General features: G+C 37.3%; 1 protein-coding gene and 1 long non-coding RNA gene across 3 annotated transcripts in view; one reads left to right on the top strand and one right to left on the bottom strand.

The window, feature by feature from the left end:
• The window catches only part of LOC129756412 (protein bric-a-brac 1), a 469,121-nt gene that overhangs the window by 382,629 nt on the left and 72,644 nt on the right, over positions 1 to 13,848 (bottom strand). The window lies entirely within an intron of this gene.
• Positions 8,935 to 9,443, top strand: LOC129756425 (uncharacterized). Its single transcript, XR_008739460.1, has 3 exons — positions 8,935 to 8,973; positions 9,053 to 9,118; positions 9,177 to 9,443. It is a non-coding gene; the product is annotated as an uncharacterized LOC129756425 (long non-coding RNA).

Raw genomic sequence — 13,848 nt, 5'->3', positions numbered from 1 at the left:
TTTCTTTTTTTTATTCTTGGATATGAGTATAAACTTTTTAATTCAAAATCAGGTTCATAGATTTTTATATAAGTTAATTTAATGTTTAATATTCATACAAACGAATGACAAGCTCCATTACCACTTCCACATATTCCATCTTTTGCAAAGAACATTTTTCTGTACAACGAATAAAAAACAAATAATACTATTTCGAAAACATTTTAGATAAACTTCATTCTACCTTTTTAAAAAAATGATAAAATATTTTCAAAATCATCCATTCAAACTAAAAACTTTAATGAAAATTCAGATACACCCTATGGCGGAATCGTTTCACAAACAAACGCCGAACGGCCGACCGGTAAGCAGCAAGTTCGATTGGATGCGCCATGAAAATGCTGATTCAAATCTGGAGCTTGTGGATTTCTAGTAGGGAAATCATTATGAACATATTTTAAATGATTGTCTAGCCATCAGCGTTATACATGTCTAGAATTTGATGAAACAACGATTCAAAAACTTAAAAGGAACAAAGAGCCGGAACGGTTTCATTGTTATGGTCATGTAAATTCGCAAAGGCATTTTTTCCATTTCGGGAATTTACATTACGTCACAAGTCATGTCAATTTAGTAGAAATAACTTGTTACAATTATTTGCATGTTAAAATATGTAAATATTTAATACTGTGTAGCTCCGAGATAGACCCTTTTTAATGCGTCCAGATTTTGCGTAATCCATGCTTTATTACAACAACTCATCTCGGCTTGCCAGTCCAAAATCTTACTCAGAGCACCATCTGAGTCGGTTAGCAAACGAAAGTTTATTGTCATAGTCCTTCTGCCACCGCCGATGACCAAAAATACGCACTGCAAATAATAAAAAAAAACTATTTTCTCATCTTGGTGGTTTTCTGCCGGCGGCGGTTGGAAACAAAGAATGTTTTTTTATAATGCCGATTACATACATTAATCTACACTCCTTGCTTACTGATTGTTTCCATCCTGCTTAGACTTGTGATAGGATTTGGGATATGTTTTATTTGGCTTCTTTGGGAGGACAGTGTCAGTTGTTAGAAAACTTTTTTATGCCGGTTCGGCATAGAATCTTATACCGATAATTCCACTTCCAAAGAAGTTCATCACTGGAATAGAGTCTAATTTGTGGGTTTACTTTTCAGTTAACCTTTAATCATGCAAAATGCTATTGTTTTTGGTTCTAGCTTGTCGATCATCACATCGGCACTCAGAACTCATATTTGGAGTAAGACTTGAGCTATGAATCAAGAAAAATAAAACACTCATAACTGTTTTACTTTGGATTAAAAATCAAATTAAAAAAAAAAAAAAAAAGTTACAAAATTGGAATCATTTTAAAGTCGAGAGGTTTAAGACAGAACAGGTTAAATTGTTTTTTTTTAATGAAAAGTAATAAAAAAATCACATTTTTCCTAATTGACTTCTCTTCCAAGGCTGCATCCTTTCAAGTCCAACAGGCTGCAACAAACTGTCCCGAATTTATGGTTCCCCCGATAATAGCCGCTGTAACGGAAAGGGGGGATGCACACTAACTAAAACAAAGTGCAGTGGGAGGTGAGGGTGGTTTATCATGTTGTTTTCCTTTCGCCTTGTTTGCTGACCATCAGCAGTCAATTGTTTCCTCTCACTCTCTGGCCGGTATTTGGGTAACCGATGCATTTTTCGGTCCCCTTCACTAAAGATACCTTCTGGTGGAGGACGACGTCGATGACGCCCAAATGCAACCAGCCGCCGATGCAGTGGCCACCACCAGCCACCAACCGAGAGAATGGAGCCCTCCAATATTGGTCACGCGTGATTGAGTTTCACGTGCAGCGTTTCGGTTTTTTTTCTGCTGCTGTATCGCTCAACTATGTTGTGTCCCTCCCACCCCCACAATGCTTGTGGTTGAAGCATCGCCGTTGTGCCTTATTGGTGGTAATTGGAGCCGATGAAAGCGCGCCCAATCCGATTCGGCATCATCGAACGGAAGGGCGCGCGACGATTGGCCACAAAACCAACCGCATCACTGCACTGCATGGAGTAGCGCAACAACAACAAGAGGCTGCAAATTACCCGCCAAATTTGGTATCACTTTATCAATCATCGCGTGTTTGTTCGGATGTGTATGTTTGGCCACCACTCTTCGGTGCAGAAGTGGTGGGAATTCCCCGAACCTGGACCTCCACGCACGGGGGTGGGATTTTGGCCATGCCGCTTGTTGTCATTCCCGGAATTGGGGTGAGCTGGGAATGCAACTGCAGTCAGTCAGTTTGTTGCAGCACGCCTCGACTGGACCGGGTACAAAATGGGTGGCAGCACGCGATTCACACGATCCGCGACCAACTGCATAAAGCGCGTAAAGCCGGGGTGCATCAATGAACTGGAATGTTTGATGACCCGCCCGCCCCCACTACTGATCGGCCAATCTGCCTCCACCTTGACGCGTTTGGAAACGGATGGGTGCTGAAAAAATGGGATCAGGTTTTTGATGCCGGGCGTGCTGCAACGCTCTAATAGGGCTTGGCACGCGCCGCAGAATTTATGTTTTTCTGGGTACTCTTCCGGATGCAAACCGGGGAGGAAGAAATGGAGGAAACTGACCCAATTGAGTGTGTCACACATCCTCAACGCGGGCAATTGGCAATCGGGATGGTTTTTCCGCGTAAACGGGATTTGCGCGGCGTGGTTCTGTTTGTTTGCTTGTCACGCGGATGCACTTTTTGGAGGGGTCACAAAGGGGGAAAGTCACCCATTTAGTGGGTTTGCAATAGCAATTTCACTTTCGCTTTTTGTTAGGTGGCGGAAAATAAATGCTTGTTAGTTATAGCTTCTCACACACTTTTCACGGTTTTGGGTTTGCCAATTTGAAAAAAAATGGCCACGGGTTTGGGTAGTTGATTCAAGGTGGCAATCCGTGGAAATCAGTGGGTGCAGTACTTGTAGTAAAGCAATATTTTACAAACCGAATTAGTTTATCGAATCAATTTACGAGGAACATTCAACATGTGGTTGGTCCGGTATTATTTATGAGTTTGTAAATGTGGGGCTAACTCTGTGTAAATAAAATGGGGTTTACTTTATTTTAATAAATATATTACAATACAAAAGTCCTCGAAAGAGTTTTTTTAAATTTAGATTTTCTGGTAAGGAGCAGTTTTATTTATTTACGTCTTTGGTTGTGTAGCCGTACAGACTAGTTGCTTAATGCTAAGAAACTCTGCTTAAAACTAATTTAAACCTACGTTTACACATATTAAAATCAAACAAATGACTCACTGAGTTAAAACTTTCACAACATTTATCAATTGGATGGTTCCGGCCATATACAGTACGGTGAAAGGGTATCCATAGGAACTGACGTCGCCAAAGTGTCCTCGTGGAAACGTATATATTGACACTTTGCAGTATGTATGCGGAGTCAACACGGTGGGTTAAGGTATTAAAAATGAAGGCTTGCTGCAGTTCAATACGACGCTTTTCTAGTGTAGTTAGGCCTATCAGAGCACACCTTTGCTCATAAGGCGGGAGTCGGAGCGGGTCATTCCAGGGAAGACGCCGGAGAGCGAATCTTACGAAGCTACGTCGAACTCGTTCGAGGCGGAAGCATTGAGTGCTCTGAGAGGGAGCCCACACCTTGACAGCATACTCTTGATACTACGAACGGACGAGCGGTTGATGGCTTTCAGTGCATAAATATCGTCAAAATCCCTTGTGTTTCGGCGAAGAAACCCAAGTGCTGCAAATCCCTTTGCCACGGTTAGCGCGAGCGAAAGTGAGCCTGTTGTCGATTTTAACCCCTAGATCGAGAATAGATTTTGTATTTTCCAAACAGAGGCCGGATAGCTGGTAGTCAAAATTTATAACATTTCTTGATCGGGTAAAATTAATGTTCTTGCACTTTTTCGCATTTGCTTGCATTCCGTTCATCTGACACCAGCTCTCAAATGTAGCGATGTCCGCTAGCAGGGCGAGACAATCTACAGTGCTGTGAATCTTTCTAAAAATCTTCAGATCGTCGGTATACAATAGAGTGTCGGATTGAAGAGTTGCGCACAGGTCGTTTACAGAGATTATGAAGAGAAGCGGTCCAAGGTGACTCCCCTGAGGAACTCCAGATGGGATGGCAAACGTTTCCGAGCGCGAGTTTTTAATTTTCGTGAAGGCACGCCGGTCCGTGAAATATGACTCAATCCATTTTTTTTCTGGAATTTTTCTTTATGAAACTTCATTTAAGTGACAGAATGTATACTAGACTGCCTCAAATTTGTACGGGAAATTCAAAACCTGTGAAATGTTATATGCCGCAGGCTAAAATTGATCCTAGGCCTAGTACAAGATCTCACGCAAAATTTGGGCCAGATTGGATCACGAGAAGGGGTCGCTCAACGAGCCTGAAGTTTGTATGGGATTTTGAGACATTTTGTTCGGGAGAAACATAAAAAACAAGTTTTTTATCAATAACTTTGGTTCTCGCCGACCGATTTCTTTCAAAAACGTTTTTTTCTTAAAGCCTAAATTATGAAAAGTTTTTCATCCCAAGACTACATTTCGATAAGAGTTAAGATGAAAAAGTTATTAGTCTTCAAAAACGGGAAAACTTTTTTAAGGATGGTATTCATCACTGTTAATGAGGCGTCGATATGTTCGACAGCAAAATCTAAATTCAAAATTTTCATCGGGCCCCAACATATTTATACACTACCGGATAGATTTATTCTTGAGAATTCCAATGATCAAAGAAACACTTAAATACAGCAAAGCTGTCAGAAATTATGAATAATTTAAAAATATTCTTTTTTGTTCGTGACTTTATTCATTCGGATCCAACTATCTTTAGCTTGGTGAAACATATCTACTTTATATTAAAATATTTAGAAATAAGAATAAATTTCCTACACAATCTTTGTTCTGGAACGAACGAGCCACTGAACCACCCTAATATGCGAAAAAGGCCCAGTAGCAACATGGCGATGCTGCGCGCATTAACGGATGTAATGCGCGCCAAAAACATTCGGGTTTTCCTCGGGTCTCGGGTTTTCCAAAGGGGTCGAGACAAATTTAGCCCAAGATTCGGCTTCTTTTGCCAACCAACCACCATCGGAGACGGTAACACCTCAGCGGCCCTTGAGGCCAGAGTCAGAGGCCTGTGTGGCCATTGTTAGAGGTCCAAAGGGACCAGATTTTGTCGGAAGTCCTTGAGGTTCTAAGTTGTAAAGTTAGTTAAAATACAGTCCACTATAAGAAGTTTGTAATGTTGTATGAAAGAGTGTGTACAGTTTTTATTATTTTATCTCGGAATTTCTGATGCTATCGACCCAAGCCATCAGGGGCGATCCTGAACAATCTTCAAAGTCGTTTACATTTGCGGCCAGGTCAAATTTACCCGAAACGGATATTTTGCAAATAGCTTTGGAGGGTTAACGTACAAATGTTTAATGTTTAATCAAGAAATGCGTACAAAAAAATGCTTTTTTCCGTTGTTTATCAAAAAAGTATTATAGACATTTTTTTCCGATTTCCGATTTTTCCGATTTTAGGGGCAGCCATGTTTTTACCTTTCAACTGAGAAAATGTAGGTATCAAATTTTAAGTTGGATTTCAATTTTAAAATTTCAACTGATGCTAATTTCAAAACAAACTTTTGTCAATTTTGTCAATTTTGTCAATTTTGTCAATTTTGTCAATTTTGTCAATTTTGTCAATTTTGTCAATTTTGTCAATTTTGTCAATTTTGTCAATTTTGTCAATTTTGTCAATTTTGTCAATTTTGTCAATTTTGTCAATTTTGTCAATTTTGTCAATTTTGTCAATTTTGTCAATTTTGTCAATTTCGTCAATTTTGTCAATTTTGTCAATTTTGTCATTTTTTTCAATTTTGACAATTTTGTCAATTTTGTCAATTTTGTCAATTTTGTCAATTTTGTCAATTTTGTCAATTTTGTCAATTTTGTCAATTTTGTCAATTTTGTCAATTTTGTCAATTTTGTCAGTTTTGTCAATTTTGCCAATTTTATCAATTTTGTCAATTTTGTCAATTTTGTCAATTTTGTCAATTTTGTCAATTTTGTCAATTTTGTCAATTTTGTCGATTTTGTCAATTTTGTCAATTTTGTCAATTTTGTCAATTTTGTCAATTTTGTCAATTTTGTCAATTTTGTCAATTTTGTCAATTTTGTCAATTTTGTCAATTTTGTCAATTTTGTCAATTTTGTCAATTTTGTCAATTTTGTCAATTTTGTCAATTTTGTCAATTTTGTCAATTTTGTCAGTTTTGTCAATTTTGCCAATTTTATCAATTTTGTCAATTTTGTCAATTTTGTCAATTTTGTCAATTTTGTCAATTTTGTCAATTTTGTCAATTTTGTCAATTTTGTCAATTTTGTCAATTTTGTCAATTTTGTCAATTTTGTCAATTTTGTCAATTTTGTCAATTTTGTCAATTTTGTCAATTTTGTCAATTTTGTCAATTTTGTTAATAATGTTATTTTAGGGCCACTTTTGAAATGTTTACAGTTTTGTTAGTCAATTTTGTCAATGTTTTCAGTTTTGACAATTTTGACTATTCGGCCATTTAAAAAAAAAATCAATTTTGTCAATATGGTTAATTGTTTCAGTGTCATTTTGGTCGAATTTTTAAATTTTCATGAATATGTAAAATTAGTTATTCATTTAAATTTTGTCAATTTTGTCGATGTTGTACATTTTTGCAACATTGTAATTTTTTTTCTATCGTCAATTTGAAGTTTTTGCCTGGAATCAACGAAGTATTTGAACTGGAAAATTAGTTTTATAAAAATCTAGGTATATTATAATTTTATGGAATAAAACAAAAGTTAGGGTTGCCATACTATGGAGGCAGTTCATCCATTAGAAAAACTTTATCAAATCTGTTTTGAGATCTTCAATTCTCTCTTAAGATGTTATTCAGAGCTTAGATTTGAAGGTTCAATGATAAAAATCATTTATTTATTCTATTTAACCTGTTATTTTAGGATAGAGGCATTTTACAAACATGATGGGGGCATACAAAAACACTCTATTATTACACTATATAATCATTATTAAACCTCCACAAAAGCTGAAATATGTTTAATTTCTTAAGTTCATTTGAGTAAGAAAAAAAAACCATCCTAGTTTTTGTTTCAAGCTTCTTTAAGTATAATTTTTAAAAGTCGAAATATTACATCAAAATGTATTAAAACCTTGTATGATTTTTTTTTTGAGTTTGTAAATTCATAAAATTCTTTCTTGCCTTACGTTCTAAGCGTATCACCCTCAAAATGCATTGGTCAGATAAGCTGTCTAGTAAGCCATTTCATCAAACAGCCGTAGGGTCATTTAACCCAATAGGCCCATTTAGGAAACCTTTCCCCTACAGATTTATTCAAGTGTCATATTCTGTTTATTAAAATATTCTTCTAAAATGTCTGCTCATGCTCACATTTTTGGAATTTTTGTAAATAGTTATTTTTTTAATTTTCGACTTGTTTCGCAAGCACCTGACAAAAAAATATCATGAGAAGCTAATTCGCTTTTAATTATACGCATGTTCCATAATTCTTAAGGTTGCCAGATATCCTGGTTTTATCCGGATTTGCCCGGATATTTAATACAAAATTTGTCAAAAGTCCGATCCGGACCATTGCCTGGATTTCATTGAAAATAGCCCGGATTTGGCTCGAATTTATTCACTTTATTTGTCGAAACAATAACTAAAATCAAATTGTGTTGTAAAATTTTTTATTCAAGCATCCAAAACGAATTTTTATGGGCAAGTTTTATAAAAATAACCATGAGAAGTTTTTTGGAATCCTAGAAAACGATTTAAAAACTGCTGATGCAAAAAAAAAATATTGGTTTAGTAAGTTATTCCTGAATTTTGATTCGCCTCGGATACGTGCTGAAAAAAATCTGGCAACCTTGCTCTAAACTTTACTAAGGAGGACTTAGTGGCGCTTGCAAGTGACAGCTCGGATTGACTTCCATTCCGTTATAATCTTTGTTAGACACCAACAACAACAACCGTACAATTGCACAGGTTTTATGAACGAAAAGCTTTCATTGCGCAACGTTAGATCTGAAGAGACGAAGAGAAAAAGGAACGTAAAAACTAGCCCGATAGTATAAAGCTCGAGCAAGAGGATTGAGTAACGTTTGACTGGTTTGCATCAATTTGCTCTCACGAACGATATTTTCTCCTGTCGTTCGTGCTTAGGAAAAAGCTTTCTGAGCCCTGAGTCCGAACGGAATGTGAGAATATGAGATGGTGAGCGCACATCGTCCGTGTCCTCCCAGTAAACATGAATCGGCAGAGAGGTAACTCAAATCGACAGAGGGATCGTAACGATCTCTGTGGCAATTTTGCATCATCTAATCGGCAGAGAGTCGATTTCTGAGAAAACGCGTGAACTGGGCTGTAGTCCTGTGTCGTTTTCCCTTCTCAGAACAATCTGTGCTTGAGAATCTAGCGATGGCCGTTGGGTGAAGGATGGGACTTACAATCGCTAACATAATGTATACGATACGAGAGTCAAGTCCCTATGATTGACACGTATGTATAACTACGGCGTGGGGATAAATAAACCAGTTTGTTTAAAATCCCAAAAAATTAAAAATAAAGTATAACTTTGGGGTAGAAGGCAATCCACCATAATTGAGGGCTCGTCAAGGCTTGTGAATTTTTTATCATCGTGTTTCTGGAATGAATTTTCCTACACAGCAAAAAAAAAAAATGTTACGATGCCCGATGTAATTTTCGAAGATGTAAGCCAATCAATGTATTTCCCAAGATTTTTGATTTAATCTTACAGCGAAACTCTGTACACGACATGAACAGGTCACGTAGTGTAATATCACAACCTTATACGCAATATTACATCGAGTAGCCAAGTTCGTCTAATTTGACGTTTAAAAAAATTTCAATATCAAAAAGTTAGAAGAAGATTGTGGAGCTCAGAAGGATTTTTCCTGCCGGTAAGTCATATCAATTTTCATAAAATATCATAGCAAAATCATAGATTCGAACTTATTTCCACTTTTTGTCGTTTTAAAGGAAATTGAAGTCCAATGCATCAACCATATTAAAAGATCCGGAGACTCCAAACAACTGGATGTGAAGGTGTGTATTTTTTTAATTTCTTTTCCACCCTGAGAAATAATTGATTTAATTTTTACAGAATTGAAGTGTTTCGGTATGCCACCACGGAGTGGCATGGTCATCCAAGGGACATCCATTTATAACCACGGAGTTTCATCAATCAGTATTCTGTTACGCGTAGAAATTTTGACTTAACGATGGATTCCGCAGTTACGTTCCATCGAGATGCTTGTAGTCGGGAATTCAGTTCCTGGTGCGGAAATACCGTCAATTTTTTGTGAATGCATTGCTTCTTAAAATTTTAGCCGGTTTGCTTAAAAAGGTGTTCCGCATTCGGGTTACCAGAAAAGGGAAGAATTTTTCTACGCCTAGAACAATCTTGATCAGATAATTTAGATATTTGATAATACAGTGAAATATAATAAATTTATTTTACCGAAAAAACAAATTGAGTGTAAATCAAGCCTCTAAATAAATTTTTCGAAAATGAATTGCAGTTTTAACCTGATTTAATTACCTCATCCCTATAAGCACACGTAGGAGATACTTTAACTTTAATTCTATGTCTAAAATATCAATCCTTATCTTAAAAATGTGATCAGTTATCATCAAAAGTAGAAATTCAAAACAACAACGTAAATTGAAAACAACTTACGATTTCATCAAAAGTTGTCGGTAGGTACATAATTATCGAGCTCGAATTGGTTTACTAAGATTCACTCAATGAATTTTGTTGTACATCAAAATGATGTAATATTAGATACCATTTGCGACTCAGGCTATGTGTACGTTTTCGATGTTATATCACAAACTTTTTTTTTGCTGTGTATAGGATGATGATAGAATGAAAATCCAATAAAATATTTTTCTTGATTTGCCTGAATGTTTGTACACCCACAAATCAGACTCTACTCCAATAATGAACTTCCTTGGAGGTGGAATTGTCGTTATAAAATTTTATACCAGACTGACATTTATAAGCTTTTCAAGCAAGCAAGGATATAGTCGAATAATGTAGCGAGCGCTATGTGTGAATTTTTTCTTTTTTTTTTTTTGTTTCGATTATAGTCGTTTTACCATCTTTATGGCATTCGCGACTTTATCAACGTTACAGTTGGCGGATCGTTATTGAGAAACTATCCGGTACAACTGTGTTCGATGTTTACTCTTGGGCTCGAACTCGCGGACATCGGCTCAGGAGACAACAGACTTGCCAACTGAGCTATATCACAAGCCCTAAACTATGTGTGAATGTAAACCGGTATAAGAAAAAAAAACATTCTTTGTTTTCAAACGACGCAAAACACCACCAGCCAAGATGAGCTGTGCTTGTGTAAGTAAACCGGCCGATAATAGAAAACAGTTTCTAGTTTCCCATTCCCCTCCCATTTTCATCCCTCTCCCATCAAAGGAAAAGCAGGATAAGAAGAAAAACACCGGACAAACGGTAGACGGCCAATTCACTGCTATTGTTTTATAAACGGCGGTGGCAAAAAGACTATGACAATAAACTTTCGTTTGCTTACTGACTCAGATAGTGCATTGGGTAAGATATCGGACTGGCAATCCGAGATGAGAAGGTGTAATGAGTTCGATTCTTACTATATTGTTTTGAGTTGTATTATCCAATAGGAAGAAAATCCCATAAAATGTTTTTCTTGTTTCGCTTGAATTTAGTGGTCATGCATCGTTTTGCTTGGGAAATCGATTCCTTATGCCAGTAGATAATTTCCAAGCATATCATCTTTGGTACAGTACACTTTTCAGTGCATTTTTGGCTGAAAGATTTGCTAAATAGGCATTGGACTTTTGCAACCTCTTCCATGGGTTTAATTATTCTGAATCAGAAATCACACTAAACATAATTTGCCATATTCAATGAACATGCAAATTAAAATTTAACAAGGCTTTGCAATGAACATTGTTCATGTTACCATTGCAAAGCCTTGTTAAATTTTAAGTTGCAGTTCCATTCCCCTGCCATCAAACAGAAGGATGATCCAGCAAATTCTCATACTTTAACAACAAAAAATAAATACCGAGATCATCGACATACCGCTTCACATTGTTCAAGTCGATCTTCAGTTAGCTCCTTAACTAAGCCGTTAGTCTTTTGTGGGATTGAGCATCCTCCAGTCAGAATCCTTTCAGAACACATTGTGGGCGACCAAGACTAACTTTAAAGTTCTCGCTTCCGATTCCACCCCGGCTGACGCATTGATGGCATCAGACAGCTCTGATTTTGAGGTAATGACACCTAATGTTGGGAAATTTAGCCAGAAACACAAACTTCCTTTAAAGGTTATTATTTGTGTCTAAAACGAAAAATTCAAAGAATTTTAAATCTATTGAAGTGTCAATTGAACTCAATTACTTTACCATATCCTAATGGACATTAGCTGCCATTCATTCAGTAGAGAGTGAGCCCCTTCACTTCCCCTTACTTTCTTTGGACGAAGGACATTTGACCTAAATCAAACGTTATCCTTACGTGAGTGCATGTGTATATGTACGTACTTTCAATAAATTTGAGAATGAGAGGGGTCTCGGAGATGACTCCGAACGCATAAGTTAATCAATTCAGCATATTTATTATTTAATTAGTCCCGGCTTTTGGCCTTCCCGGATAAGTGAAGGAAATACTTTGTCAATTAGGAATCATCTTGTCCCGGACAGGCAGAAGGGTTCTTTCAGAAAGGACCTTTGTATGAGTATGTCTGTCATTTAATTATAGAGCAGTGTATGTGTCATTTTATCGAACAATTGATGGAATCTTCTATTGTAAGTTTAATAGTTAATTATTTTGAAGAGATTTTTTTTTTCAATCACCCTATTTCAACAGAACAAGAGCAAAAAACTTCGATAGATTTTCAGGAAATTTTCCACTCAACGGCTAAATGTGATCAATGTTGTTCGGCCATCGATTTCAATGGAAAATTTTTATTGGTGAATTTTTTTTCCAACCGTTTCAACGTTCTGCGAACTCTTGGACAGAACTTGTTTCAAGCATCGGTAGGTTTGCATTTCTCATGACAATCCAATTTTTCTAAATTTCTCATATCTAAAAATTGTTTACCTGAATGGAGCCGAACGACCAAACTGACCGGGTCCAGCTTTCGAGTGGGGAATTAGAACAAAAACTTTTGCTGGCTAGCTTGTTCACAACAAAATATACGAGCCGGCATCTACCATTGCATTTTGCTGCCCCAAACGAACTCTCTAGTTCTGCTAGAACGATTGAACGAACGCTGCTGCTATTTTGTTGTGCTTCATCAAAGTTGTATGAGTCCTCCCCGATTCAGAGTGACGCTATTCTCAAGCTTGAGAATTCAAACGAACAGCAACAGAAAAAAAATCGACAACGAACGCTTAACTCGATGAATTCTTCAATTATTAAATTTTATTGTTTAATATTCATATTTTATGCAACCGAAAGTTTAGATTTGAACAATTTGGTCAATTGAATTTCTCGTTGGCCGAACAAAGTGCGATGAAGATTTTAGGGTGGTTAAGTTATTTTAGTTGACTTGAAGATATTTTAAAATTTAATGATAAAAAAATTCTTTTTAAGATTTTTGTAACAGAAACGTTCCTTCTTTCAAAAAATTCCCAACAGTCCGATGTTTTCATTAAGGTTTGTTTACCTATCGTCCGAAAACGTATTATTATAATAAAATGCGGAGTTGAAAATAATTGAATTATCAATGCTTTCGGATATCCCCTCCACAATGCTACTGGACTTGAACGCATCGAGATGGTTTCCCTTTGCAATGGAATCGAAATCTCCTGTCAGCCACAAGCGCTCTAGCTAGACTAGACGAACTGGAGTAGGGAGCTCGGCATTCACGTCTCTATTTTTGTTTGATTTTTTTTTATTCCAAGAGCCGCGAGATGCATCTGCATCGTTCGTAAGCTGGCTGGCCACTCTGTGGCAGAAGAGGGAACATGCATACATATTTTTCTCGTACTGACGGCGCCTCTCCGTGGACGTTAGGGATCCCAAACAAGGATGATCGAATACATTTTTCTCCTGTCTCCCTCCTCTTTTCAGAAGGTTACAAAAACGGATCCTAAGGTAAGTTAGAATCGGTGGAAGGGCTGGCTGGCATCCCTGCACGTGTGTATCCAGTCGGCTGAAGTCCGTTCGTCCTTTATCAGCCAGCAGGGAAGCAGCGGATTCGACTTTTTTTTCTGTGGAGTGTGGGAGGCCTTGTCGATTCCTGCGTCTGGGAGTAACAAAGTTTAGATACTGAGTGAGTACATGCACGAGATGAACACAGTGACGGCGGGCTTAGGAAAGCGACTGATACCTTTCCTGCACCTATAACAGCCTTTACTCCAATCATGAGCTCTCTTCATTTCAACGTTTTTGGCATAAGATGTGAACGCCTGTGGCGACGATTCGGTTTGAGATTGCCCGGCATTTCCTTGTTTCAAACTACCAGCAAACAACCTCCGGCCAAGCTGCCCGGATGTGCGTGTGTATGTAAGCAGGGCTAGTTGTCATAGTCTTTCTGCTACTTCAAATCACACAAAAAACACACAGTGCTGGGTTTCTGGCATTTGGCCAGAGGTTTCTCCATCTGGCTCAGGTGGTTAAGTTGTCGCATGCGCAAGATGAAGGTAGAAAATTGTTGTGAGTTCAATTCTCACCGACGGCAATTTTTTTTCTTATTTCTTGGTTGAATTATCAAAGAGGATAAAAATCGCATAATTATTTTTTGTTACGCTTGAATTTTTGTATGTAGTGG

This window comes from Uranotaenia lowii, chromosome 3, assembly GCF_029784155.1.
Source record: "Uranotaenia lowii strain MFRU-FL chromosome 3, ASM2978415v1, whole genome shotgun sequence".
NCBI lineage: Eukaryota > Metazoa > Arthropoda > Insecta > Diptera > Culicidae > Uranotaenia > Uranotaenia lowii.
Note: the sequence above shows the minus strand (reverse complement) of the source record. Positions and strands in the feature narration are given on the sequence as shown.